The 28,000-nt window shown below is 49.5% G+C and overlaps 1 protein-coding gene and 1 long non-coding RNA gene across 6 annotated transcripts in view; both read left to right on the forward strand.

Annotated features, from left to right (window-relative positions):
- The first annotated feature begins 1,028 nt into the window (after positions 1–1,028).
- LOC132006099 (uncharacterized) lies at positions 1,029–5,405 on the forward strand. The gene is made up of 2 exons (XR_009400981.1): positions 1,029–1,863; positions 1,971–5,405. It is a non-coding gene; the product is annotated as an uncharacterized LOC132006099 (long non-coding RNA).
- A 2,449-nt stretch (positions 5,406–7,854) lies between these two features.
- Positions 7,855–28,000, forward strand: part of KIAA0513 (KIAA0513 ortholog) — a 62,046-nt gene continuing 41,900 nt past the window's right edge. For 3 of the 5 annotated variants that reach the window (XM_059383576.1, XM_059383579.1, XM_059383580.1), the window contains exon 1: positions 7,855–8,004. The gene's annotated coding sequence lies outside the window, so the exon portion shown is untranslated. Of the gene's footprint in view, positions 8,088–8,832; positions 8,854–28,000 lie in introns of those variants that run through there. The other 2 variants (XM_059383577.1, XM_059383578.1) reach the window with 2 other exon arrangements.

A 28,000-nucleotide genomic window follows, 5' to 3' on the forward strand; every position in this document is an offset into this window, starting at 1 on the left:
TTGGGGCCGTGTCCGCAGGGCCGGGGAGCGGGTGCGCGGTCAGGGGCCGTCCCGACCCTGCTCAGGGCCGGCGGAGCCGCGGGGCGCGCGGGGGCGGGGGCGACAGCCGGGGCGCCCGGCGGGGCCCGACGTCCTGCGAGGCTTCGGCTCGCCGCCGACCGCCCTGGCTTTTCCAGAAGCTCTTCTTCCCGCCGAGCCGTGCCAAGTCCCGGGGTGCCTTTAAAGGTTTAGACCTGTGTTCCTGGACCTTGTTCCTCTTGATGCCCGGCTCCCGCTCTCTTAGCTTGGGGCGGCCGGAGGGTGAGCGGGGCCTTCAGCCCGCGATCTGTTCGTCTGCCTTGGCCGGAAGAAAGCACGGTTATCTTTGAGTAACTCCAAGACCTCAGGTAGCCCTAGATTTGAGATGGCCTTCTTAGGAGCACTGTGAAAACAACAGGGGCTTTTGGTTTTTGGGTTTTGTTTTTTGAAAGAGAGAAAGAGAGAGCGTGGTGGGATGGGGGTCGGGGAGAGGAAAAAAGAGAGAATCCTGAGATGATGACCTGAGCCTATGAAATGAAGAGTGGGACGCTTAACTAACTCAGCCACCCAGGGGCCCCAGAATGGGTCTTTTTTTCAAAGATAAAAGATTTGGGCTCCTGGGTGGCTCAGTGGGTTAAGCCTCTGCCTTTGGCTCAGGTCGTGGTCTCGGGGTCCTGGGATCGAGTCCCGCATCAGGGAGTCTGCTTCCCGTTCTCTCTCTGCCTACTTGTGATCTCTCTCTCTCTCTCTCTGTCAAATAAGTAAAACCTTATAGAAAAAATAAATAAAAGAGAAAAGGTTATCTGAGACCAACATAACCACATGTCAAGTCTTAATGGAACTCGCCCATTAATGAAGTATGTAAGATGATACGTATAGTTGGTTCAGACATAAATCCAAAAGGCAGACGCATATCTAGGCAGTCAAGAATGCTAAAATGAATTTTCTTAATAGATGCAGAGCTGGCTTCTACGGCCAGGCCGGGGGGGGGGGGGGGAATCAAATGAACTTTCACCAGAGAAAACTGACTTTATGTCTGATATCTGTGGACAAGCCCTGCAACGTGTAAAGTTATAAATAGCTTAAAGAAAAGGACCCCAGGGAACAGATAACCCCAAAGGGTATGCCAGACCTCTGGTTGTTCACTGAAGACACCCAATAATCATTTTGACCCATTTCAAAATCTTTCCCCAAAAATGAAGAAGTGGAGTAATCCTTACCCCCATGATTCTTCTTAGAGTCCCCGTACTTGTTCGTGTTGCCTGTGTCCCTTAATCCTGGTGTAGCTTGTCCACTCTAACTTTGAAAGTGCTCCCTTACTATAGGAAATGGCACAGTAAAATCATCCATTAAAATATTTAATTCGGACAGCAAAGGTTGACACAAACAATGCTACTGTTATCAAGGAATTTCATCTTTCTTAACAGAATTGTATGTTTTTTCAAAAGACCTTCTGCAAGTCATTTCCCCTTTCCAAGCATCAGCTTTTGTTTTTGTTACTTTTCTTAATCTCCAAAATATGAGATTAGATTTGATTTCTAGGGCTTGTTCCTGTTTTAAGACTGTGGTTCAAGACTGTGAGGTTTTGGTTTTGGTTTTTTACCTCTCCCTGATTTCACTGAGGTCCTGAGAGCAGAAACCCTACTATTTCCCATTCCCTTTGCAGGGATGGGAAACATCCTGTGTCCAGGGTTGGTTCTGTTTATCCTTCAGGAGCTGGTTTCCCGCTCACCACTCATCCCTGGAAGCAGCCCTTTCAAAGCAGACACTCGATCCAAACATGTGAAAAGACGCTCAGGCTCTTTCAGAGTAAAAGGGATGAATGCAAATTTGAAGAACAAGGAGGTACCATTTTTCACTGAGTAGATTGGCAACGCTGAAAGTTTGGTAACACTCTGTGTTGGCACACAGACTCAGCTGATGCAATCGTAAATGTGTTCATCTCTCTGCAGAATGAACTAGCAGTATGGACCACAGAATATGTAAGCGTACGTGCCTTTGACCCAGCAACCCGCCTTAGGAGTTTATCCTTCCAGATAGGCTTACCCACATGCACGAAGCTGTTTGCGCTTGCGTGCATCCGGTAGCGTGCTGTAGAAGCAAAACACAGGCAGCACGCTGTAGGCCTGTGAATATATTCGTTGGACAGGTTGTACATACAAATGGGAATGCTGCGATGTATAATTGTAAAAAAAAAAATGCCGATTTTCATGAATTCAGATGTCTGGTCTTCAAGGCATATCAGGTCTGTTGTGTCCAACTGTGTGCGTTCTTGTTAAGAAAGCAGAATGGGGAGATGTATATGTTTATTTTATTTTATTTTGAGATGTATATGTTTCTATGTACATAGAATATCCCTGGACTGAAATACAAGAAATGGGTCTGTAATTCATTAATTTTTTAAAACCATGTATTTATTCTTAAATACATAAAATATGACAAAACGAGAGTGCCAAAATGAGCAAGACACTCAAACAGGCCCTTCACAGAAGAGACTCTCCAGAACATGAAAAAGCGCGCATTCTCATTAGTCACCAGGGAAACGCAAACTTAAGCCACAGAGAAATATTTACACACCCACCAGAACAGCTAAAATGACAAAGCACTGAGCATTGGCAAGCATTGGGAGTAACTAGAACGTCCGTACACCGCTGGAGGCAAGGTCATTATTAAACCACAGGGGACGGCTGTTAGGACAATCTGCTGAAACTGAGCATACGTGAACCTGTGTTCACCAAAAGACACGTGCCAGAATGTTCCCTGAGCGCTGTCCACAGAGGCTCCAAACTGGAAACATCCTAAACATCTGGGACCGACAGGAGGAATAGATTGTGTACACTCATAGAACCACCTGTCCGACAACAGCAGAAATCAGCTTCTCAAATACATGCTGGGTTAAAAGAAGCAAGATACACTATGTGATTCCATTACTAAAAGCTTCAAAATAGGGCAAAACTGGTATTTGGCATAGGAAGAGAAAGCAGGGCAGCGGTGACCAGGGGGTAATCATATTCCGCGTCTTGATCTGGATGCTCCTTGTACTGGTTCCCACTCGGGGTCAATTCATTTGCCTCTGGACACGGAATTTGTGTGCTCGGTTTCAAGCACACAGCGGGAGAGAAAGGGATGCTTCTAATGGTTGTACAGTGGACAATCAGAGGTTTCTAACGGAAGGGTGTTGGGGTTGTTCCTCATTTTTTTACCACGGCTTTGTGGTGTTGAATACAATGGCCAGAATAGGGAAGCGAGAAGGCCGACTCTCCCCAGCCCATGGTGTTGGACAAAGCCCAGGGAGTCTGAAGAACCCAGAGTGGTACGATGTGTCCTAATTGCTCTGCACAGGGCCACCTTACCTCCAGCTGTGGATAGAGCCTGCTGGGGCCCCGTGCCTATACTTGGTGGGGCAGGCGTATGGCTAGTGGACATTGCGTGGAGCACTTACTGCCGGCCATGCTGCTTGTGTCCACTGGTGCTTCCCCAGCTCCTGTTAACCAAAAAAACTGCACTGAATGAGGGAGTGAACACACTATGGGTGGCCCCTTTCAGAGGTGAAGAGACAGGCTCAATGCAGTTAAGCAGTGTGCTCAAGATCACACAGCTAGGAGGAGAGAGCCAGGATTCGGACACAGACCTGTCCTCTGTGCTGCTGTCACACCCATAAACTCACCTCATCCTCACCGCCCTGCGAAGCTGGTGTGATCCCTTGCAGGGCTAAGGAAACTGAGGCTCAGAGTGAAGTGACTGCCCCCACGGAAGCAGAAAGCCCAGCTAGCTTGCAGACCTCTTTCTGTCGGCCTGCAAAGAGCCTACTTCTTATACTGTGCCAGACTCTTCCTCCAAGGAGCCAGAGGCCAGGCTGTATACCGATGCGCTCTACACCAGGCCCTGATGGCTTGCTTGCTCCTGCTGCCAAAGGCCCCATCACCAACTCTCCTGGGAGCAAGGCCCTAACCACGTGTGCTCATCATCTTGTCCTCTCCGCCCCAGATCCGTGTCTTAAACTCAGGTTGGTTTATTCAACAAGCATTTAATAATCAGCTCTGTGCTTGGCCCCTTGCTAGGTGCTGCAGACACGTGAGTAAGCAAAACCAGCTCTGACAGAGCACAGAGACGAAGGTGAACCAGTAAATAAGTGCCCAATTACAAACGGGTGTCCTATAAAGGAAAAGGACATCGCATGGTAGAAGAGTATACCTGGGCATCTGGCCTGGCCTGGGGTCACACAGCTTCATTTTGTGTGATAGGTGAAGGACACATGGATATTTCATAAGCAAAGGCATGCAGGGGATGGAGGTGGAGGGTTCCAGGCAAAAGAGCAGGTCGGAAGGCCTTGCAGAAGAAAGCAGCGTGGATTGCGGGAAGTTCTGAAGGGGCCGGCGTGTGGAGGGTGAGGAAACTGAGCTGGAGAGCTTGGAAGGGCCAGACCATGCATGGCCCAAACAACTGGAAGGATTCTAGCCACATCTGAGGGGCAGTAGGAAGCCACTGGAGGATATGGTCCCATGTGTGATTTCTAAAGGTGACTTCAGCTGCTTTGCAGAGAAGAACCGGAAAAGGTCAAGGACAGACGCAAGGAAATATCAAGCAATCTCTGTCGACAGAGTCCGATTAAGACCACTCAGCATCTGGCAGTCAGCCTGGCATTATCATTACTGGATGCTCAGCCGTTGGGTGGAAGTTCATTGGAAAAAGAGGATATTTAAATAGTCTAAAAGTATCTTTCCCACAGATGACAAAGGGGAAAAGATACTGTTACAGTAGAAAAATAGGTCACCATCTCAACCATGGGCCAACAGCGTCGGCAATAATGAGACAGAGGGATGTTTGTGCCTCCTGATCCGATGCCCTGAGGACACACATCCGTGCTGTTGCTGCCCACACTCTGCCACCTGACTTTGAGGGGCAGACAGAGAACCCTACACTGAGAGAGATCCGACAAAACCACCAGCCTGTGCCCTAAATACGCATCAGTGCCTAGAAGGGCTCCGAAGAACCAGGAACTATTAAAGGGGTCTGCCTTTGAAGATTGAAGAAGACCCCTCCCCCAGCCAAGGGATGCTGGAAGCCCCCCCAGAAACTGGAAAGGCAAGGAGGCCCTCCTCCCCTAGGGCCTCCAGAAGGAACATGGTCCCTCTGATACCTCAATTTAGAGGTAAGTCACTTAGAACTTGAACTCCAGTGCTGTAAAAGAGTAAATCTATGTTACTTGAAGCCACAGCATTTGTGGCAATATGTTACAGAGCGGGAGGGGGAAATAGGCACAGCGGGCAACCAGAAGCGGAAGAGTTGCCTGGCTGATCTCGTAGAATTCGTTCTCCGAGCCATCTTCTAGTCAAGGTATTTTTGAGTATGGACTCAGCCATCCAATAAATTTCCTATTTCTCCTACCCTTTCTTCATGTCCTTTATACGATACCATGAGATACCTCAGCACATGCCTTGTCCTGGTTATCTGTGGCATTCCCCTACCGGCCCAGAATCTATCTTCTCAGTTCCCTGTGGCGACGCCCCATCCCAAGGAGTTGGGTAGGGCGGAGCCTCACTCCTGTCCCGTCACCCCAACAACCTGGCCTAAGGGATGGGCTTGAGGAGATGAGCGCACGACCAGTGTTGGTGCACTGAGATCAAATCCTGGGACTTTCGCTGGAACTGTGGAAGGACAAAGTCCTCCTTCCCCCCGGGGTCTCTAGGTTGAAAGGACCTGTGCCATCGCTCCTGGAGACTATCTTATAAAAAAGTCACTGATCTTAGAGTGAAGCCAGATCAGAGGGAGGCGGTCAAGTAGGGGAGAAAGACTGAGTTCTGAGGACCTCATTGGTACCCCTGGATCCCGCTGGGCCAACCCCAGAATTTAGGTGAGTTATGTAAGCCTTTTATTCTTTTTTTTTTTTTTTTTTTTAAAAACCAGTGTGAATTGAGTTCTGTCACTCTTAACTGAAAGAATCCTGGTAAATACACCTCCCAGGCCCCAGTACACTCTTTCTATAATATTTCCTGACTTAGCAGTCTGTACGTTTCACAACAGAAAAATAGTCAACCTAGCGATGACCTGGTCTTTGTCATCAGTGCTTCCTCTTCTGAGGGCTCACAGTTATGTTGTGAGTGATCTGTCCTATTTCCCACGCCCTGTGTCCAGTTCGCTGGCCTGTGGTTTGCAGATGCTCCCCACCCTTTCTTAAATGGCTATGTATCTGCCTCTCTCCAACCTGCTGGCAAGGTCAGAAGACCTTTTCTGAGGCATGGCGAGGCAGGGTTCATACAAATCTCTTGAGAAATGATACTTTGCCTGAATGGAATCTGACCCTCAATGAACTCACATTTTCCAGTTTTCCTGAAGAGTGGTTACCACCAGAGTCAGGTCAGGGCTGCTTGGGTCCTTGCCTTATGCTGTGTTCACTCCCCAAACTAGGTGAGGATTTGTCCAACCACAGATGCCATCCTGTTCCCACAAAGTCCACTAGATGGGCTCGTATTCTGCTGGAGGCATCAACGGCAATGCCCACCTTTTTGTAGTGTCCACTTAAGGGAAATGAAGGCTAGCTTACACTCCTTCCCTTCCTGAGTTCATACTGAACTTGAAATATTTCTCATAGATGATGGCCACACCGAGCTGGCCAGGCAAATCTGGAATGGGCCAGAAGTAGCTATGACACCAAAGGCCCCATAATTCTTGTGGGTAAAGTTTCTGGCTTTTTCCTTCATGTTGTTTTCTTAAACTTTGCCAACCATCTGCTGAGATTAGCAGGTGCACTTGGGGCACAGCAAACATGTTTGGTCATCAGTCCAAGTGGCCTTTTTTCCTAAAAGTGGCAGAACCCCAGATCCTCCCGTGTAACTCCTAGGGCTTCAGAGAACCTGCAGTTCTCTGCATAGAAATTCTGCACTGACATTCCCCCCTGTTTCAGAGAGCACTACGCTTATTGGGACCGGGCTTTATCATTTCATACAAGCAACCACCAGAAGGAGCCCTAGAGCTCTGTAATGCAGGCTGGAAGCCAGGGGAGAAGGTCAGCCCACTGGGATCATAGTCTCTATCCTGCTGGTGCTGGACCCAAGTATGACGCACCCCCGAAATTCCTGGGAGTGGGCATCAGTTTATGTTTCTATACGTCCTTCCTCTAGAACTGAGAAAAGCTTCCACAGGAGACACTTTTTTAACCCTTTCTCTTAATTTTAGAGGTATGAGGGAACCAGGAACCAAATGGCCTGAAAGTCGTTTGCTGCATCTGCTGAAAAGATGCAGACTGGCCTAGAAATTTCGGGGCAAGCGAGGTGGGATCTATCAGCTTTTCCAGATGCCCCCTTCAAAAACTAAATCAGGCCTCCGCGTGCCCTTCGGTACCTGCTTCCTTGCCCGACGCACTCTGAAAGCGTGTTCGTTAAGGTCAAGACTTCACCCTATCCCTGGCACTGTAGGGCAGGGGACGGCAAACGTCATCTTGTCTTAAAGGTGGCGACAGTCGGGGCCCCGACGCACCCAGAACCGGTCTCACTCCGCGGCTCCCGGCCGGGGCTCCCCCAGCCCTCCGGACCCAAATCCCCAAATCCCTCTTTTCTGCGCTCGCAGAACGGCCCGTCCCACCCGGCTGCCCCCGGGGAACCCTAGTTCCACGACTTTCCGCCACAGCGACCCACCGGAGCCGTCCGAGCGCGCTCCCGGGCGCCGCGGGACCAGATTTCCCGCCCAGGGACAGCCCAGGTACCGAGAGATCCGGGACGGGTACCGGGACCGTAGCTGCCCCGCCCGCGTGCAGCCGCCCCGCCCCGTCACGTGACCCGCGCTCCGGCCGGCCGCGGGGGAGGGGCGGGGCCACCCTCGCGCCTGCGCAGTCGGCGCCGGGGGGGCGGGCACGGCCGCCTGACTGACAGCTTGCGCGGCTGTCGCCTCGGAAGGACCCGGCTCTCAGGCCCGCGCAGTGGCCGCAGCGCGGAGCCCGGAGGCAGCCGCTCGCTCCCCGCTCGGACCCGCCGGCCGGTGCCCGCCGCGGTGAGAGAGGCTCCCGCCGGCGCCCGGGAGGGGGAACACGCGTCACTTGTCCGGGCGGCCCGGGGCTCTCCGAGGGCCGGCGGGTGAGGGGCCGCGCGTGGAGGGAGGGGGCCGCGGGATGACGCGGGGTCGCGCGCGGGGGTCGGGGCCTCGGGGGCTTTTGCAGGGTCGGCGCGAGCTGGGGGTGAGGAGGAGGAAGGGGAGCCGGGAGCCCACGGTGCGGGGGGCGGTGCAGTACCTGGGGATGCTGGGGCGGGTGGACAGGGGTGGACAGGGGGTCCCCACCCCCCGGTGGCAGATGGTGTCGTCAGGTGGCTTTGGGGTGGAGTCAGCTCCTCCGTGTCGGGGAGCAAGAACCCCCAGACTCCGGGGAGCGCGCGCTGGGGAGGGGGTGCCTGGAGCCAGGATGGGAAGGACGTCAGCCAAGTCGTGCGGGCTGTTCGGGCGCAAGTTCGCCGCCTCTCTGCTCCCGGGCGGGCTGCGGGTGCGGGTGCGGGTGCGGGAGAGGGGGCTCCGGACCCGGTGCTGCCGCGCCCCGCTGCCTGTGCCTGCCCGGGGCTCCCCCGCCCTCCGGAGGGGCCGGCAAGCAGACGAGGTTTGCAGAGGGCACGGCAGCGCGGGCGCCGGGTTGGCAGCTGCGGAACAGCTGGCTCGGGGCGGCCTGAACCCGTGGTCCCGGGGACCCGCCGGCGCCCGGCTTGCCCTTCCCTGGCTTGTACCTCGACCGGATTTCAGAGGACGACTTTGCGGTGGGCACTGGCCTTGGCCTGCTCGTCTGACTCTGGGGTTGAGTGTGGGGCGGGGGTGCCGACCTGCAGACTGAGCAGGAACTTGGCTCGGAGCTGGCAGGTGAGGCGCCTGGTGGGGAGGTTGTCGCTGGGGTGAGTCAGGGGTGGAGGCACGCGGACAGCTGTCAGGGCCCCGGCTGCTTTCGACGCTGCCGCCCAGACCGCGGCCGCCTAACGCTAATGTTTCAGAGTCACTTCAGGAGAGGGACCCCCTCCCGGAACCAAACCAGGGCAGCCAAGATACAGAACAGGGAATTAAGGAAAGAGGAAAAGGGTGATTTTGATTGGTTACCCATGAACCCTCTCCTTGGTCTTTTACACCTTCCCGTTTGGAAGTTTGTTTTCTCTTTGTTCAGTCTCTCCCTTCCACTGTCACTCGTTTCTCGTTTCTTGTTGTTGTTGTTGTTGTTTAAGATTTTATTTATATTTGACAGAGAGACAGAGAGAGAGAGAGGGAACATAGCAGGGGGCGTGGGAGAAGCCAGCTTCCCGCGGATCCGGGGCTCAGTCCCCCTACCCTGGAATCATGACTGGAGCCGACAGCAGACCCTTAATGACTGAGCCACCTAGGCACCCCTGTCACTTGTTTTTATGTCCATTTGTTCAGAAATAGGACTGCTTACGCATTTGAAACTTGGGGCGAAAGGCTTTTGAGACCTGCTCACAATGAAAAAGTTGACTCATGAGATTTTCTTTTTCTATAAAAGAAATGAAATGACTGGGGACTCACACATAGGCACTTTCAGTGATTACAGATTATCTCTAGCCTCTTGTATGGTTTTGGGATGCATTCCCATGGTTGCTTTTGGATTTGGGTTTTTTTTTGTAACATGTGTCTCTCCTATGGCATGCGTCAGCCTGAAGATGGTTTCCATTATTTGAAAATGTAACAACTAAAGGCAGTAAAAAGCTACTACTGGGTGATGTGAATGAATCACAAACCTTAAATAATTTGCTACAGAACTCCAGAGAATGGACAATAGTGATACTCTTTGTATGACAATTAACTTTGGTTCTTCAGAGGTAAATTGCCTTATGGTGACCCCCAGAGATGACATCTTTTAGGACAATCCCAAGAAAGGTTTAGAATGGAATGAGTCACACTATATGCCCTCCCCCACTGCTTCCTCCCTCAAAAAAAGAAAATAATTAGGTTAAAAGAAACATCAAAAGCAACCTGAGAAGATTTTTTTTTTAAGTCATGAAAATTCAACCAGCCGCAGGAAAAATACACAAAGGGAGGAGTAAAATCCTGTCGCTCATAACAACCCCTCACTTGTACATGACAGAGTACTTTACGAAGGAGTCGTGCACAAAATCTCAATTGAGCTTCACCATAAACTTGGGAGTGATAGGTGGTGTTACCAGTCACATGTCACAGATGAGAGAACAGAGGCCAAGTGAGTGCCCAGAGTCACTTAGGTCCTAGCGGCAAAGCAAAACGATAAGCCTCACCTTCTGGGGTTAACCAGAAGCAGCAGTCTGCCATCAGCCTGTGGAGTGGGTGGGGGAAGGACAGGACAGTTTACGGTGCCTCCGAGGACGTGGGGTCTTCCCCAGCATCCAAGGGCAGAACATCTCTCTCTGCCATCACTGGCCTCTTCACTCCGTCAGCTCAGCTCCCCAGTACTCCTGCACCGTCGGTTCCCCCAACACAGCCCCAGAGCTTCTGCATCTACTCAGATTTGTTTATGCGTCTTTGAGAACTCTAGTAGGAAGTGGCTTGCAAGGAGCCTCTTGCCCAACTGCTCTGTGTTTCCAAATAGTCTAGGTGTCTTCAGCGGTTATAGTGATGCAAGAGAACAAAGCAATTCTAGGGAAATGTCCCTGAGAGTTTTCCTTGTCCTCCACGCGGAAGAAGAGCGTGGTGGTTGTGAAATGAGGGGAGCTGACCCAGTAGTTTTATTTATCGGATACAGTATTCGATACGTGGCATTGTTTGGGTTATGGTGACACCTTTTTTTTTTTTTTTTTTAAATAGAAAACAGGGCACAGCTGTTCTTGTTAGAGAAGAACATGCTTTAATCCCACTTTCTAATGTAGGCATCTCGATCTGGAAAAGGACTTCAGAGGGAGGTTATCTGAGAGATGCCTCAATGGGCAATGGTAGAAAACAGAATTAAAAACCAATACAGGGATGTCTGGGTGGCTCAGTCAGTTAAGCGTCTGCCTTCAGCTCAGGTCATGATCCCAGGGTCCAGAGATCGAGTCCCGCATTGGGCTCCTTGCTCCACGGGGAGCCTGCTTCTCTCTCTGCCTCTGCCTACCACTCTGCTTGCTTGTGCTCTCTCTCTCTGACAAATTAAAAAAAAAAAAAAAGCAATAGATGTACAGTCCCTAATGAGAAAGATAACAGTTCCAATCTATGACTCCGTGCCTAGAGTATTGTGTTCTTTTCTGGACATCACATTTAAAAAGGAGATAGGGAAAAAAATCAAGAATAGCCATTGGAAATGGCTGTGGTGGTGAGTGAATTAGAGCTGGTAAGTGTGAGAATCTGGGTAAGGGGGCATGGTCACAGAGTTCAGGGCTGTCATTAATAAACTTGTTCTGTAGTGGCCCAAGAACCAAAGGACGCAAGTTATAGTTAGGAAGATTTTTTTAGTTTAGTTTTCTTTCTTTCTTTCTTTCTTAATTTTTTTTTTTTTTAAGATTTTACTTATTCATTTGAGAGAGAGAGAGCAAGTGAGCGCAAAAGCAGGGCGAGGGGCGGAGGGAGAGGCAGACTCCCTGCTGAGCAGGGAGCCTGACTAGGGCTCTGTCCCAGGACCCTAAGGTCATGACCCAAGACAAAAGCAGATGCTTTACCTACTGAGCCACCCAGGCACTCCAGGAAGGTTTTAGTTTTAAGAACTGTATCATGCCAGAGTAATCTTGTAAAAACTGTGGGTGGAAGCATACCTCTCCCTGGTGGTTCCCCAGGACTCTGGGGATTGAGTTCACTTCTCATTGTGTTGTACTTCAGGTGCCAGGTGAGTGCTAGCTGACGTTTCTTGTTTCTCCAGCTTCACAAGTCACCTCTCTCTTACTCACAAAACCCCATCTTCTTCTTGTGCCTTGAGCACATCCGGTTCACTGTGCCTCACGGCCTTTGCACTGAAGGTTCCTTTCACCAGAATTTCCACTGCCTGGCTCCCTGTCATTCAAGGGACTGCTCTAATATCACATCCTTAGACCTTCCCTGACAACTAAAACAGTTTCCTCCTGGTCCCTACCCCATGTACTTTATTATATTAGAGTGTTTAATTTCCCTCATAACAATATCAGAAATGGTCTTCTTTGAGAAAGCTTTTATTGTCTGCTGCCCATTTACCAGTGTATCAGCAGTGCCCCAGAGAGCGCCTGGCATATAGTACATGCTCATTCAATATTTGTTGAATGAATGATTTTAATGACAGACTTTTTCAAAGATGGGAGGGATTGCTGCCACGGTTGATACTGAGTTAGTTTTCTTGTACTGGGGACAGTCAGACATAGACATAGACGTAGAATGGCTGACTAGTCAGTCATTAGACAAGACAGTTCAAGCAACTAGATAGAGAGGAAAACTGGATAACTTACTGTACTACTTTCCTGAGGCTTCTGTAACAAAGTAGCACAACCAGGTGGCTTAAGACAACATCTGTTTTTCTCCCACAGTTTTAGAGACCAGGAGTCCAAAGTCAAGGTGCCAGCAGGGTTGTTTCCTTCTTGGGGATCCAGACGGAGGATTGGTTCCTGCCTCTGGTGGTTTTCCAGCAATCCTCGTATTCCTTGGCTTGTAGCCTGCATCTCTCCGGTCTGTACCGCTATGGTCACATGGCCTTCCTCTCCCTGTGTGTGCGTGCATGTGTGTGTTTCTTTAATTCATATAAGGACGCCATCGAGTTGGTCATATTCCATCATGACTTTATCTTAAAGTAACTAATTACATCTGCAAAGACCCTGTTTCCAAATAAGGTCACCGTCACAGATTCTGGGGGTTAGGACTTCGCATATCTTTTTAGGGGACACAGTTCAATGCGTAACAGCTTCTAACTTCAAGACCCAGTAACATTTTAAAGGGCAAGACTGGCAGGAGGTGCTGAGTTCTCTTTAGGGATGATGACGTGGATTTGGGTATTTTTACATGAAGCCTTGTGCTCTTGACAACTTGCAAGGTCAGTGGTGATCTGCATGTGTCCGAGTGAGGAGACCAAGGGTCCAAGCAATTGAGTGTCTTGCCCAAGGTCAAGAGGACAAAATGAGTCTCCTACACGGGATAGCAAGGGGCGTGGCCTCCCGCCTGCTAGCAGACGGGTCTCTCTAGTGGTGCAAGCCCAGGCTAGGCTGCAGGGTTTGTCTGATGGCTGTGTATGAGCCCTGGAGGGATGATGTCCTTCCTTGGCGGTTTGCTTTCTCCTGTCTTTGTACTGGAGGCCTCTCTCCTTGACGTCCTACAGTGAAGTAAACGGTGCAGCTGAGCCTGACATGCCCGGCTGTGGGCCTCACGAGGCCAGATCTGCTGGGTGCTAGACCATTCGGAGAAGTTGCGTCTCCCCTTGTTGGGCTTTCCCAGTGATTCAGAAGGGCTTTTCCATAAGGTTTTATGAGTTCTGGGTTTCAGTGTCTCAGGTTATGACCCGGGAAAAGTATTGCTGGCGTTCCGAGAATGAGCCCTCCAGGAATTCATGGGGGAAACTCTGTATTTGGAGGGCTGGGGCCGGAGGAACAGGGCAGACTGCCAGCGAAATGTCCGAAAGGACTTGCACCTTTGCCTTTGAGACCTTGTCACTTCTGGCTCTGTCTCGCCTTATTAAGGGAGTTAGAGGATTCCTTCTTTATTTAACGTGGAGAGGTTTTGGACAAGGTAATACCTGCAGATAGTACAGAATTCAGATGATAAGAAAAAACATGCCCGGGGTGCCTGGGTGGCTCAGTGGGTTAAGCCTCTGCCTTCAGCTCGGGTCATGATCCCAGGGTCCTGGGATCGAGCCCCGCATCGGACTCTCTGCTCGGCAGGGGGCCTGCTTCCTCCTCTCTCTCTGCCTGCCTCTCTGCCTACTTGTGATTTCTGTCTGTCAAATAAATAAATAAAATCTTTAAAAAAAAAAAAAAGAAAGAAAGAAAGAACAAGATGCCTGGTGAAGAGCAGTTCCTGCCTCTGCCCTCCAGCTTCCCAGTCCCTTCCCCGGGGGCACCCATCACACCCGGTTCTTCTTTGTCTCCTTCCAGATCTGCCGTCCCTTCTGATGTCTCTGAGTGCCACCCCTCACCCCCCCCCAAGGGCGGTGCTTACATCCCTGTTTTCCATTCTTCCTTCCTGCTGTATTTTTGGAACCCCTTCTGTGGGGACCTGACGGGCCGATGCGTCCCCACGTGTTAGGCGCTGGTGACATCAGTCTGCGAGGAGTCCGATATTTGGAGGGAAGGTGCTCAGAAGCAAGGAGCCTGTGATGTGAAGTGTGCGGCTCTGAGGCCGGGGGGGGGGGCCGTGCTCGTATTCCTGGGGGGGTTCTCGGGGGCCCAGTTCCTGAAACGGCAGGGTTAGCCACGAGGGGGGGCAGGCGCAGAACCTTCGGGGGGGGGAGGGGGGGGGGGGGGGTGGTGCTCCGGGGGGGGCGGGGGGCGTCGCTGGGACAGGTCGTGCTGACCCGCCTCGCTCTGCCGGGCCCCGCAGTGTGCTGAGCGCGCTCGGGGGTCGTCACGCTAAGCCCCCCAGGAACACTCCGGGGGAGCTGCTGGTGCCATCCCCGCGTCACAGACGAGGAATCGGCCCGCTGTCCACGCGCAGCTCGTCGTTCTGTCCCACGGTCTGACCCGGGTCCCGCTCTGGTCTGGGGCGGTTCTCGTTTTTCCTTGTTTCCCGTTCCGTGTGGTGGTCCCCGTGTAAAACAATAGTGTCGGAGCTCTCGACGCGCGACCCTCGCGTGGCCTGTGTGTGAGGGTGGTGGTGTTCCGTTCCGTAGAGCAAGAACGTTCCGGGAGAAGAACCTGCTCGGGGGTTTTCTGAGCTCGTTCCAGAAACGTCCTTTTGCCTCTCACAACCCAAGACGCATGACTGAGATTCGTTCCACCGTAGGAATCCTCTCCAGCAGATGCTGAGGGACGTGGTGATTCGGAGGGGGAGGAAACAGGAGAGACAAGGGGATTTTGTTTTTTAGTTAATTCCTGAATCCACTTAGGAAAACACCGTATTCCTCAGTGACGTCCTTTCCTCAGCCAGGTGTGTGTTCTGAGGCATTTTCCTGGGCTTTGCCTCACAGCCAGGCATGACTCAGAGCAAATGACTCACCAGTGGCAAAAGTGACCAGTGAGCTAGGGGAGAAGGAGACGGTAGCAACAGCGGAGCAAACAGCAAATGGAAAATACCAGAGCAGATGAGCTCAGAGAGCCGCTGTTTGCCGACACTCCTGAGTTAGGGAACTTGGCGGGGGGGATCCCAGGAGGCTGAGATGCAAAAATAGGGCCCAATTAAAAGGAGTGAAAGCCTCATGAACGCCTCATGAGAGAAGAAAACCAAGTTCTGAGTTAATAGTAGAGTAGCAAGAATGAAGTGAATGCATTAAGTGAGACCAAAACAAATGACAAACCTAAAAATCCCCAGTTTGCAACTTCGTGCGGTGGTATAAGGAAGTAGGAAGCCAGTTAACAAAGGTTAAGCATCTGACTCTTGGTTTCGGCTCAGGTTGTGCTCTCTGGGTTGTGGGATCAGCCCCGCATTGGGCTTGGCGCCCAGCAGGGAGCCTGCTTAAGATGCTCTCTCTTCCTCTCCTTCCCTCCTCCTCATGCTCTCTCTCTTTCTTAAAAAAAAAAAAAAAAAACACACCAAACTTCACTTACCTGCTCTTGGGGCACCAAGAGGTGTTATATATAATCAAAATTTTAATATAAGTTGAATTAACCAGACTTAAATATCCTGTGGGAAATAAGTAGCATCTCTGAACTCATTCCCTCGCCTCTACTTTCTGTTTTGAAGGATTGATTTGAGCGAGCATGGGCGCACTCTCTCTGTCTCTCTCAGAGCAGGGCGAGGGGCAGAGGGAGGAGGGGGCAAGCAGACTTCCTCCTGAGCGCAGAGCCAGTGCGGGGCTTGGCCCACAACCCAGGGGATCTCGACCTGAGTGGAAGCCGAGAGTGCTGCTCAACCGACTGGGCCACGAGGCGCCCTTCCTGTCCTCTTCCCAGTAACCCTGCCAGCTGACCCAGAGTGCCCCAGCAGCTTGAGGGGTCCCACGAAGTTCATGCCTCCCTCCCGGCAGGCCTGCCTCTGTTCTTGCTTGAATGCCAGTCCTCTCTCCACACAGCCACGCGAGGGTAGCATCTTGGTAAAACCTAAATGAGGTCATGATGTTCCCCCAATGCAAACCCTCCAGGGCCCTCCCATGGCTCCTGGGATGAAATCCCAACCCCTTAGCTTGGCCTCCAAGCCGCTGCCTCCTACTGGCCCACAGCTGTGCCATTCTCAGCTCCTTCCCTCCCTCCCTGTGTCCCCCCCTCCCCACAGAGCCACACTGCCTCACTATCGCTTTAATGGGCCAGGTCCATTCCCACTGCAAAGCTGTGAATTGGCCATTTCCTGGGGCTGGGACGCTGGTGCCCCAGATGGCAGAGTGACCCTCCCCGGCCTCTCGGGCCGAAGGAGCTTCCCACTTCCATCTGGTTTCTCTGGCCCAGCACCGCCTGATGGAAATAGGGGCGAGCTGTGTGCATTGAACTAAGTTTCTAGCAGCCACACTAAACAAGTAAAGAGAACAGGCAAAATTGATTTTTATCACGGATTTTATTTAATCTGGTGTATCCAAAAATCTCATTTCCACAGCTAATCGGTATAAAAATTATTAATGAGACATTTTACATTCTCATTTTGCACTAAATCCGAAATCTGGTGTGGTCAGCACAGCTCAGCTTAAATGAGCCACATCTCACGGGCTTCCCAGCCATGGGCGGCAGGTGGCTTCTCTGTCGAACGGCACAGCTCAAGCCCGTTGCTGCTTTACAGCCCCAATGATGGGCTGTAATGATTCCTTGATCTCCTTGTTCTCTGACTAGAACATAAGCTCCCTGTGGCCTCGGCTTTTATTGGTCTTACTTACCTGAAACACTGGCGCGCTGCCCATGGACAGTGAGTTGAACGAGGGCGCAAACCTATGACAGCCACCGCCATTTGCAGCCTATTGGAATCAGAGGGCTTCAGTGCACAAGGTCTCCTGTGGCCAGAAATGTAAACTGTTTCACACAGAGTCATATATTGTCTTCAGTCTCTTGTGGTCCCCTTTTATTGGATCTATCTGGGGGGTTGTGTGCCGTGATCCCCAGAGAGAGAAGGGTTTTCACTAGAAAGCAGTTAACGGGATGGAGGTGCTTTGGCCATGTTTGTTACTCCGAGTTAATACAGATCAGAGGATTCGACTGGGGGAAGCATCCAGGACATTTGTTCTTTTAAAGATTTTTATTTATTTATTTGACAGATAGAGATCACAGTAGGCAGAGAGGCAGGCAGAGGGGGGCGGGGAATCAGCCCCCCCCAAGCAGAGAGCCTGATGCGGGGCTCGATCCCAGGACCCCAAGATCATGACCCGAGCCGAAGGCAGAGGTTTTAACCCACTGAGCCCCCTAGGCGCCCCCCAGAGACTTTTTTTTAAATAAAGATTTTATTTATTTATTTGACAGAGATCACAAGTAGGCAGAGAGGCAGGCAGAGAGAGAGGGAGTAGAGAGCCTGATGCGGGGCTCAATCCTAGGACCCTGAGATCATGACCTGAGCCAAAGGCAGAGGTTTTAATCCACTGAGCCACCCAGACGACCGCCCCAGACATTTTTTATTGTCTCCACGTTGGGGTGCTTCTGGCATCAGTGGGGAGAGGCCACAGGGGCTGCTGAACATCTCACTGTGCCCACACAGGACAGCTCTCCCTGCAAAGAATGTCCCAGCCCCAAAGTTGATGGTGGTGCTGTAGGTCAGCCCTGCTGTAGATCAGAGTGGTGCCGACATCTCTGGCGTTTCTCAGTCACTTCTGAAAACGTCAGGATGGTTATCGGTCTCTGGAAACACGGCAGGTTCTCGGCAGACCCCGTCTTTTCATTCCCTTCTCTCTCTCTCAGGTTAAACCTGCCTCTGATTCTCTGTTCTCTTCCTAAAAAAGGGGAGACCGAACAAAACTGCCTTCAGCTAAAGCATTGGAGAGGAAAGAAAATTAGCTTCCCTTTTAAACTGGGAGTTAGAATTCTGCAGGGAAGACATCTGGAAGAGCCTGTGTCCTCAGAACCGCGGATCAATACGCTGGAAGCACCCGCGGGAAGCTGTTTAGTCCCCCTCCGAGCAGAGCCGCAGCTGAAATGGATTTCTTTTCAGTTACATGCAAGGAAACATCTGCCAAGTACCCTTGTAAAAAAAAAAAAAAATCCTAATTTACACTCCAAAGCAGGATTGGAGCACAGAATTATGTGCATTTTAATTCTTGTTCTATGTGTGGGCTCCCTCAAAAGAAAAGCATGCGGCTCCCATTTATTGGGAGTAGAAAAATGATCACGCACGTTTCCGTTTTCAGGTTTTGGGGACTACAGTTGACTCTGGAACAGCAGGTTCAACGGGTTTGAGCTGCACGGGTTGCTTATATGCAGATAATATAGTACCGAGTTGTAAGTGTGTTTCTTCTTACAACTTTCTAAATTCTGTTTTCAGCTTGCTTTATCGTAAGAAGAAAATACGTAACACGTAGCATCAAACACGTGATAGTCTGTTTACATCTTCAGTAAGGCTTCTGGTCAACAGTGGGTTCTCAGGAGGTAAGTTTTGGGGGAGTCAGGAATTATACGCAGATTTTCGACTGTGTGGGGGTTACCCCCTGCCCAATTGTGGTCCAAGAGCCAGCGGTACTTGCAGATACAAACTGAAGTTGCGGCAGACTTGGCGATCCGTATTCGGCGTCCCTCCGGACCCAACAGCAAGGTCAGAATGCGTCCGCGTTAACTGTGTGCAGGGTGTCTACTCCCCGCAGCTTCGGGAGAGACCCGTCCGGGGTCTCCTCCCGAGCCTGACCAGCAGGCTTCTCCTAGATGCAGCCTGAAGAACGATGTCTTTAAAGGGTCCCCAGGCAGAACGGAGGCGGAATGGAGCGCTCCTCCTTCTGGGCTCCCACTGACAGCTGTGCCCTGGAGTCAGAGCCCTTGTGATGTCGCTGTGACCATTTCCTTGTATCTGTCCTTCCCTCCGTGGTGTTGGGGCGAGGAAGGCACGTATCCTATTGTTTCTTGACTCCCAAGGTCCTGCCACAGTTCCCACTGTCTGGTAGGGGCTTGATACACGTTTGTCAAACAAATGACCTGAATTCTACAAAGTAATACTGTGCACCTGTCCACACGGGTGCTGCGGGCCATCCGAGGAGAAAGGAGAAGCAGCCGCCTCGTTCTTTGGCCTGGGGTGGTGATATTTTAGGACGTGGTCCTGAGCCGGGAGACGACAGACCAGTCCAGGGAGGAGAGTGTTCGTTTTCCCGGGGTTTCCTTTACCCATCGGGTGATGTTGTGGGCAGAAAGCGTGGGTTCTAGACACAGCTGTCTGTGAGCCACTTTGCTGTCCTGGGTCTCACGGCTTTCCCCCCAGGCTTCCTTCCCCTGTCCCTATCTTGTCTGTCTGCCAGCCTCCCACCATCTTCTGGAAATTTCAAGTCCCATGCAGCTCTAACATCGTGGGATTTTTAGACTCTTTCACTTTTTCAACCATCTTTCACTTTTCCCAACCATCAAATGGGGATTCCAATAGACCTAGCCCATGGTTACAGGAGAGTTAAATCAGGTTATCCGTACAGCATTAGCTCAGTGGCCCAGAATGTAGTGAGCTTGAAGTTAAGTGGTAATTATCATTTCAGCATTAAAAAGTATTAGATAATAGTAAGCATTATTGGAAAGAGGACTTCCGAGCGGCTTGGCTTTCTTACACCATCACATTTACCAAAGCAGCAGTGGGAAGCAGGGGCTTTGACCTTCCAGGGAGCGCGTAACGCCAGGGACACCGCAGCACCCGGGTGGGGCGGACAGCCCACATGTGCACGGGAGAGGAAGGAGCAGCGACTGTTTTGAGATGTCTGAAAATGCCATCCATTATTGAAATACGAACTTGAAAGGAAAATTTCAGAAAAATGTGATTGTCTATAGCTTCTGGAATGGGTGGTATAAAATTCTTTAAAATGTTTGATAGAAAGACCTGTCACGTCACATCTAAGACCACTTGGCAGAATTGTGATGCCTTGTCATTGTATCCGATAGGGAGTCTCCGTGTGTGTGTGTGTGTGTGCGTGCATCCTTCCTTGTCACCTCCTCTGTTTGTCCTCCTATCTCTCCCTGTCCCTCTGTCCTTCTGATCGTTGGAAAAAACTAGCAAGGGTGTTCTGGCCAGAGGCGCTCAGTGAAATGACTCTTTCCTCCGTGTCATGTTTTGGGGGATTCTGAGTCCAAAAAAAATACTTGATCTCTTAAGTTAAAACTGAAGAGTCTGGAAGGGGATCTGAAGAAGACATTCATATGTGCTCAATAAAGGGTCAGCAGCTGGGAAATGGGGCAGATCACTCCAGGAAAGAAAACAAGTGAAGCAGGCCACAGGGGCGGTGGGGGCTGGAAGCAGGTGTCCTGGCTCTTTCGAAGTCCTGGGCAGAGAAACTGGGCTCCCTTGGTTCTCCTGAGCCTCGGTGTGTGACTGTCCCAGGCCCACGTCCCTGGGTGGAGAGACAGGCTGACAACTGGCAGAGGTCTGTGTCAGGCTGTGGCCGAGGAGAGAGTTGGACGCCCGCCCCCATAGCCGCATTGCCTCAAGAGACCAGGGCACCGCCCTGCCTGGCTCGCAGGCCATTCTCTGTTCTCTTTGCTTGGGTGGTTCTGCCGTGAGCTAGTTGTGGGAACATCTAATTCCCTGAAATACCTTACATGGACCTTTGTGCCTTTAGAAGGGCGTGCGAGGTCTCCATCTCTGTCTCCTTAAAGCCACCATGGCTCGGAAGGAAGGAAGCCCTGGTTACAGAAGGCTTGTCTCTTTCCTCAAGGTCACTTGGTGAGTTCTGTGCAGCTCAGTGCCTTTGTCTGGCCCATACCAGAGTCTGTCTCCTCCCGTGGGTTTGCAGGAAGGTGGCGACCCCATGCCGGAGCGCACGCTGGGACCATGCGCCCCCAGAAAGGGCGATGATGGTCTCCTGCTTCACTCAGGGCAGGTCACCAGCCTTTGGAGGTGTGACTCAGGAACGAGACCCCTCCGTCATGGCCGTGAAGGGGGAGCTTTGACTGCATTTGCTTCATGGTGATGCAGAAGGGTGAGGCCCCCCAACTTTACCAGCAGCTCTGGAGACCGTCTCTCCCTCCACTATTACTAGGTCAGGAGGAAAGGAATTTTCCATTCCTAGTCATGGAAATGGTCAGAGATGTGCTTCTAGACATGTCCGTGGCATGACAGTGGAAGGAGAGGGGGACAGGACTGCCCGTCTCAGCTTTGCAGAGCTGTCGGTGAGCACCAGTTTTGGGGAGAGGGAGTCCTTATATGCGAGGCTTAAGCAGATGCCCCGTTACCTTGGATTAAGGATGTAACAGAGGGAGTTCTGAAATTGGGTTCCGCTTCAAGGATTCAATGATCCTAAGTCATTGTGACCAGGTTCTGCCCTGGGGGGTGGGGGGAGGGGCGTCTGTGTTCCAGCCTGTTCAGGCTGCATGGACAGTTGTCACCTTTTCTCAGACCAGCACTTAGTTCAAGGCTCTCTGGAGCCCTTCTGCGTCACCAGCCTCAATCCTGACATCCAGCTTGGGCTTTGGGTACCCCTCTCGGGTGCAGAGTTGTCCCAGCAGGTGAGGCCCTCTCCCAGGGGCATCCACTTAGGGACGGGTCTAAAAGGAGACACGGGCAGGTACTGGGTAGCCTTTATGAGGACAGCCAGGCAATTGCACTTGACACTGCATGTTCTAGCTTCTCAGATGCAGGGAGCTGCTTCCGACTTCACTCTGGTCTTTGGCTGTTGGCGCTTCACGTAGAGAATCTGGCAGGAGCCGTGCCTGTGGGTTTCCCTCATTAAATCTTTCTCGCCATGTGTCTTTTCCCACCATGCGGTCACGCCTGCTCTGCGTGGCTGGTGTCCCTGTTTAGTTCAAAAACAAAACTGACTTCATCTGGGCTACTTTCTCCATGTATGACTCTCTTCTCCGTGTAGACAAGGATGAAAAAAAAAATCACAGAAAAATTAGGGACTCTGGTATGGTAGAACCACACAGTCCTCTGCCTCTTTTCCCCGCAATGTGGTGCCCACCCTGCCTAGCAAGAATGGTGACAGTGTACCCACCGGAAGCCCTTCTCCCCTGCCTTCATCCTTTCTGGGCGCGCTCTGTCTGCGGGGCCCTCGTGCAGCAGAGAGAGAATTCCTTTTCCAAGAGAGTGGGTGCTGGTGCATGAACACCAGAGGAGGAACAGCCTTTCTGTGGCCGGTACCATCCTCTGAGGTCAGCTGGTGGTGGAGAGGAGCTGGCTGACTCGGTTGCCCCACATTCCCCAGGGATCTACATTTAGAACCTGCTTGTCAGGAAGGGTGTGTAGCTCCAAACAGACACCTGGGAGAAACGTGAACAGAGAAACCAAGAAATCTAGGACGTGCTGGATCATGGGCGGACATTAGCCAAGCAGCTGAAGAATTAGGTCTCTAGAGCCCAAGTTCTTATTTAAAAAAAAAAAAAAAAAAAAAAAAAAAAGGAGGGGGAACTACCATTTACTTACATTACCACTTACTTATGCTGTGTTCTAGGAACTCGGCGGGCTGTTTCCACCTCTTTTTTTTTTTTTTTTAACAACTTTTTAATTAGCCTGTGGTAAAATTGACCTTTTCTCGGAGTACATTTTTATGAGTTTTCAAAAATGTATAAATTCATTAAAAATAAAATAAAACCTAGAGGTTCATGTAACCATTGCTGCGTTGAATTAGGAAACGAAACATTTTCTCCATCACCCCCCAAGTCTCCTTGGGTTCTCCCCTGTATTCACACCCACCCCCATCCCTAACTCCTGGCAACCGCTGGCCCCCCTCTTCTGGGGTGCATCTTATAAATGGAATCATACCATAGGCAACCTCGGAGAATGGCAGCCTTCATGCTCCACAATGTGTCTGAGGTCACCCGAGGTGTCTTGTGTCGTCAGATTTTATTGCCGAGCGACAGACCATTGTGTAGGTACCCCCAGTACTTATTCATTCACCTGCTTATGGTCATTGGATGATTGTCGGGTTTTGATGATTACGAACAGAGTTGCTAGAAACACTTGTGTACGGATTTTTGTGTGAACTGGAGTTTCTGTTTCTCCCAAATATGTATGCAGGAGTGGCCATGCTGGGTTGTGTGACAGGTGTATTTTTAACTCTACAAGAATTGACCCACATCTCCTATGCAGAATTCCAAATAAAACTACCCACTCCTTCAGGAGGGGCTGCCCACAGTGACGTCCTTCCAAAGAGGATGGAAGGGAAGATTAACCACAGAGTATCCTGCTCTGGGGAAGCCTGATAACGGTGCCCTCCGCCGCGATCAAGGTCAGCACTGAGAAGTGCTCTGGTGTGTGCCTCTGACAGGAAGTGATGACAGTGGTACTTTCCTTCTGGCCTTCCTCCCCCAAATCCATACCCCGAGTCTAGCCAGGAGAAAAAAGGTCAGACAGATCCCAGTTGGGGAACATTCTATGAAATATCCAACGTGTTCTCCTCAGAATGGTTAAGATCATCAAAACCAAGCAAAGTCTGAGAACCTATCAGAGCCAAGAGGAATCCTAGGAGACACAATGACTAACTCAGGGTCCTGGAACAGGAGAAGGGGCATTAGGGAAGGGCCAAGGAAATAGGGATGAGGTACAGATGCCAGTTTCTAAGACTGGATCGACACTGGCTCATGAGTCGTGAGAAATAGGGCTCGTTAATGTAGGATGTTCCCAGTAGGGGAAGCTTGATGTGAGTTAGGTGGGAATTCTCCACTCTACACCTGTCCACACCTCTACGCCTCTACTCTACACTCTAAATTTCTGTAAATTTAAAACTCTTCAAAATGAAGAAGTGTATTAAAAAAGAAAAAACACCTGCCAAATCATTTCACATTCCCACCAGCGACATACGAAGAGTTCCATTTTCTCAGCATCACCGTCAGCACAGTTCTCCATATTTTTGATTGTAGCCATTTTAACAGATGTGTAGTTGTCGCTTGTCGTGGTCTGGACCTGCCTTTCCGCGGTGGCTGATGATGCCGCCCCCTCTCCACGCACCGACTTACCATCCGTGTGGTCTTTGTGTGATGTCTGTCTTCCCCCCGCTGGTGTTTACTGGTATGTTTCCAGAGTTCTTTCCACGTTCTGGCCCCAAGTCCATTGCTGGCTGTGTGACCAGCGGGTATTTTCTCCCGGTCTGTAACTTGCTTCTTCATTGTTTTAGCAGTGTTTTTCACACAGCACAATCTTTTAATTTTTAGGAAGTCTGGTATATCAAATTTTCCTTCTAAGGGTAGTGCTTTCGGTGTCATGTCTAAGAACTCTTTGCCTGGTTTTATCCTAAAAGTTTTGTGTTTTATGTTTTACATTTCATCTGTGATCCGTTTGACTTATTTCTAAATAAGGTGTGAGGGTTAGGTCCCGGTTCTTTTTACCTATCTCTCTACCTCCCTCTTTTTTAAAGATTTTATTTTTGAGTGATCTCTGCACCCCAGGTGGGACTTGAACTACCAACCCCAAGATCAAAAGTCGCATGCTCCAGGGACTGAGCAAGCCAGGCGCCCTGGTCCTTCTCTCTTTGTCTCTCTCTCTCTGTCTCTCTATCCATCTCTCTATTCTCTCCCCCCACATCTTTCTTTCAATCTCTGTTTGCCCATGGGTGTCCATTTATATCGATACCACTTGTTAAAATGACTGTCCTTGTGCAGCCCTCTTGGGCCCCCTCCGTCTTTGGGAGCTTTGTGCTCTATCATTCAATAAACCTTACTGTCGTTTTAAAAAATTGAAATAAAATGACTCTCCTTGCTCCATTGAGTTGCTTTCGAATCTTCGTCAAAAATTAGCTGGCTGTACTTGTGTGGGCTGTTTCTCGAGGCCGTCCTGTTTCATTGGTCTGTGTGCTTGTCACCACCAACATCACACTGTCTCGACCTCCGTAGCTATCACAGTAAGCCTTAAAATCAGAAAGTGTGATTCTTCCAACTCTGTTCTTCTCTTTGAGTTGTCTTAGCTATTCTAGTTCCTTTGTCTATTCATATAAATTTTAGAATAAGCTTGTTTATATCTACAAAAAGTCCTTCTGGGATAGGAACTGTGTGAAATTTGGGAAATACCAATTTGGGGAAACTCCATATCTTTACTGCGTTTGGTCTTCCAGTCCTCAGGCACAGTCTCCATCTCCTTTATTAGGTCTATTTTGGCTTCTTTCTTTTTTTTTTTTTTTTAAGATTTTCTGTATTTATTTGACAGAATGAGAGAGCATAAGCAGGAGGAGCAGAAGAGGGGGAGGGAGAAGCAGACTCCCTGCTGAGCAGGGACCACAATGCGGGACTCGATCCTGGGATCCTGGGATCATGACTTAGCTGAAGGCAGGTGCTTAACCATCCGAGCCACCAGGCGCCCTGGTTTCTTTCATCAGTGTTTGGGAGTCTTCAGCATACAAATAGTGTACATGTTTTATTAGATTTGTTCTTAAGTATTTACTTTTTTCAAGTTATTGTAAATGCTATTCTCTTTTTAATTCAGTTTCCAAATGTTCATTATAAGTAGAAGTATGGTTGAATTTTGTGTTGACTTTGTATCTTGCAAACTTGCAAAAGTTATCTGTTCTAGGGATTTTTTAGAAAAAGTTTCCTTAGGGGGCCTCTGGCAGGCTCAGTTAGAGAAGCATGCAACTCTTTTTTTTTTTTTTAAGATTTTGATTAATTTATATGACACAGAGAGAGAGATCACAAGTAGGCAGAGGGGGCAAGCAGAAAGAAGGGGGGAAGCAGGCTCCGCGCTGAGGAGAGAGCCTGATCCCAGGACCCTGAGATCACGACCTGAGCCGGAGGCAGAGGCTTAACCCACTGAGCCTCTTGACTTTGGTGTTGTGAGTTCAAGCCCCATGTTGGGGATAGAGATTACTTAAATGAACAAATACTTAAAATATATGTTCCTTTGAGTTTTCTGCTTGGACAGTACGTCATCTGTGGACAGGATTATTTTCTTCCTCCCAGTATTTTCGTCAGTGCCTTTTGATCTCTTTCCCTGACCTTGCGCTAGGTAAGGCTCGTGCTGTGCTGTGTTAATAGGAGTGGTGAGGGCTGCTTTGCCTTGCTTCAGCGTTAGGGAAAGCATTCCGTCTTTCACCATTGTGTATGTCAGATGGAGTTTTTACAGATGCTCTTTATCAAGTCGGGGGAGTTCCCTACTACTCCTGTTTGCTGAGAACTTTTATCATGAATAGGGATTGAATTTTGTCGAATCTATTTTGTTGTTGGATCACTCGGTATGACCCTGTGTTCATTCTTCTTCAGACTGTCCATGCACCAGATCACATTGTTTGATTTTTGCATCATAGTCCTGGGATAAACCCTACTGGCTCATAATGTGTTATTCTTTTCATGTGTTGCTGTAGTTGATTTGCTGGTGTTTTAACATGTCTACAGCTGTATCCATGAGGGATGCTGGCTTGTCGTTTTTGTGTACTGTACTGTCTTTGATTGGGTAGAGTAATACTGACGTCATAAAATGAATTGGAAAACCTTACCTTTTCTTGCATTTTCAAAGAGAGATTGTGTAGAATTGGAGTGTTTATTTAAATGCTTTGAAGAGGGGCACCAGGGTGGCTCAGTGGGTTAAAGCCTCTGCCTTCAGCTCAGGTCATGATCTCAGGGTCCTGGGATCGAGCCCCAAATCAGACTCTCTGCTCAGCAGGGAGCCTGCTTCCCCTTCTCTCTCTGCCTGCCTCTCTGCCTACTTTAGATCTCTGCCAAATAAATACATAAATAAAATCTTTTAAAAAAATAAGTGCTTTCTAGAATTTGCCAGTAAAAGCATTTGGACATGGAGATTTCTGTTTTGGAAGCTATCAAATTCTTTAATAATTAATGGACTATATATGTTATCCATTTCATCTTGGGTGAGTTTACATAGCTTGTGATTTTTAAGGAATTGAAATTAACCATCTTATCTAGCTTTGTGACTTTATGTGTGCCCTTGTCATCCATTTGTTTATTCATTCATTCATTCATTCATTCACTCATTCATTCATTCGTTGAGAAGGAGATAGAGACAAAAAGATAGAAATGAGAAGGGTAGTGAGAAAGAGGAAGAGAGAGAATCTCAAGTAGTTTCCACGTGGGGCTTGATCTCACAACCCTGAGACCATGACCTGAGCCAAAGTCTGAAGTCAAATGTTTAACCAGTTGAGCCACCAGGAACCCCTCTTGTCATCCTTTTAATGTCTGTAGGGTTTTCTAGTGATATCCCCCTCATTTATTCTCGATATTCATGATTTGTGTCTTCTCTCTTTCTTCGTTGATTTTGCTTGAGGGTTAAGTTTAATGATCTCTAAGAAGACATTTTTGGTTGCATTTGTTTGTTTCTTTTTTTCTCATTGATTTCTCATCTTTACTATTTCCTATGTTCTCCCTTTTGGGGTTATTTTGATATTTTTGTAGTTTTTATGTATTTATTTGTTTTTAAAATATTTATTTATTTATCTGAGAGAACGATGTGGGATAGGCAGAGAGAGATGGAGAGAAACTCAAGCAAACTCAGCTCTGAGCGTGCAGCCCCACAAGGGGATTGATCCCATGATTCCGAGATCAGACCTGAGCTGAAACCAAGAATAAGATGCCCAACCAATTACACCACCCAGGCACTCCTTTTCATTTTTAGGATAGAAGCTTAAATTATTGATTTGAGACCTTGGTTCTTACCTAACTTAAGTATTTCATGCTATAAATGTCTTTTTAAGCCCTGGTTTCACTGCATTTCATAGACTTTAATTTGTTGTAGTTTCACTTTCAGTTAAGTAAATTTTCTGATGTTCTTTGAGACTTCCTTTTTGACTAGTGGATCATGTAGAAGTATGCTGTTTCATTGCCAAATGTTTGAAGATTCTCCTGCTATGCTTCTGTTAGCTTCTCGTCTAATTCCGTTATGGTCAGAGAACACGCTTCGTATGACTTCAGCTATTTTAGGTTTGCTAAGGTTTATCTTATAAGCCATGATGTGGACTGTCTTGGGGAATATTCACTTGAAAAAAGTGTTT

This window comes from Mustela nigripes, chromosome 17, assembly GCF_022355385.1.
Source record: "Mustela nigripes isolate SB6536 chromosome 17, MUSNIG.SB6536, whole genome shotgun sequence".
NCBI classification, from domain to species: Eukaryota; Metazoa; Chordata; class Mammalia; order Carnivora; family Mustelidae; genus Mustela; species Mustela nigripes.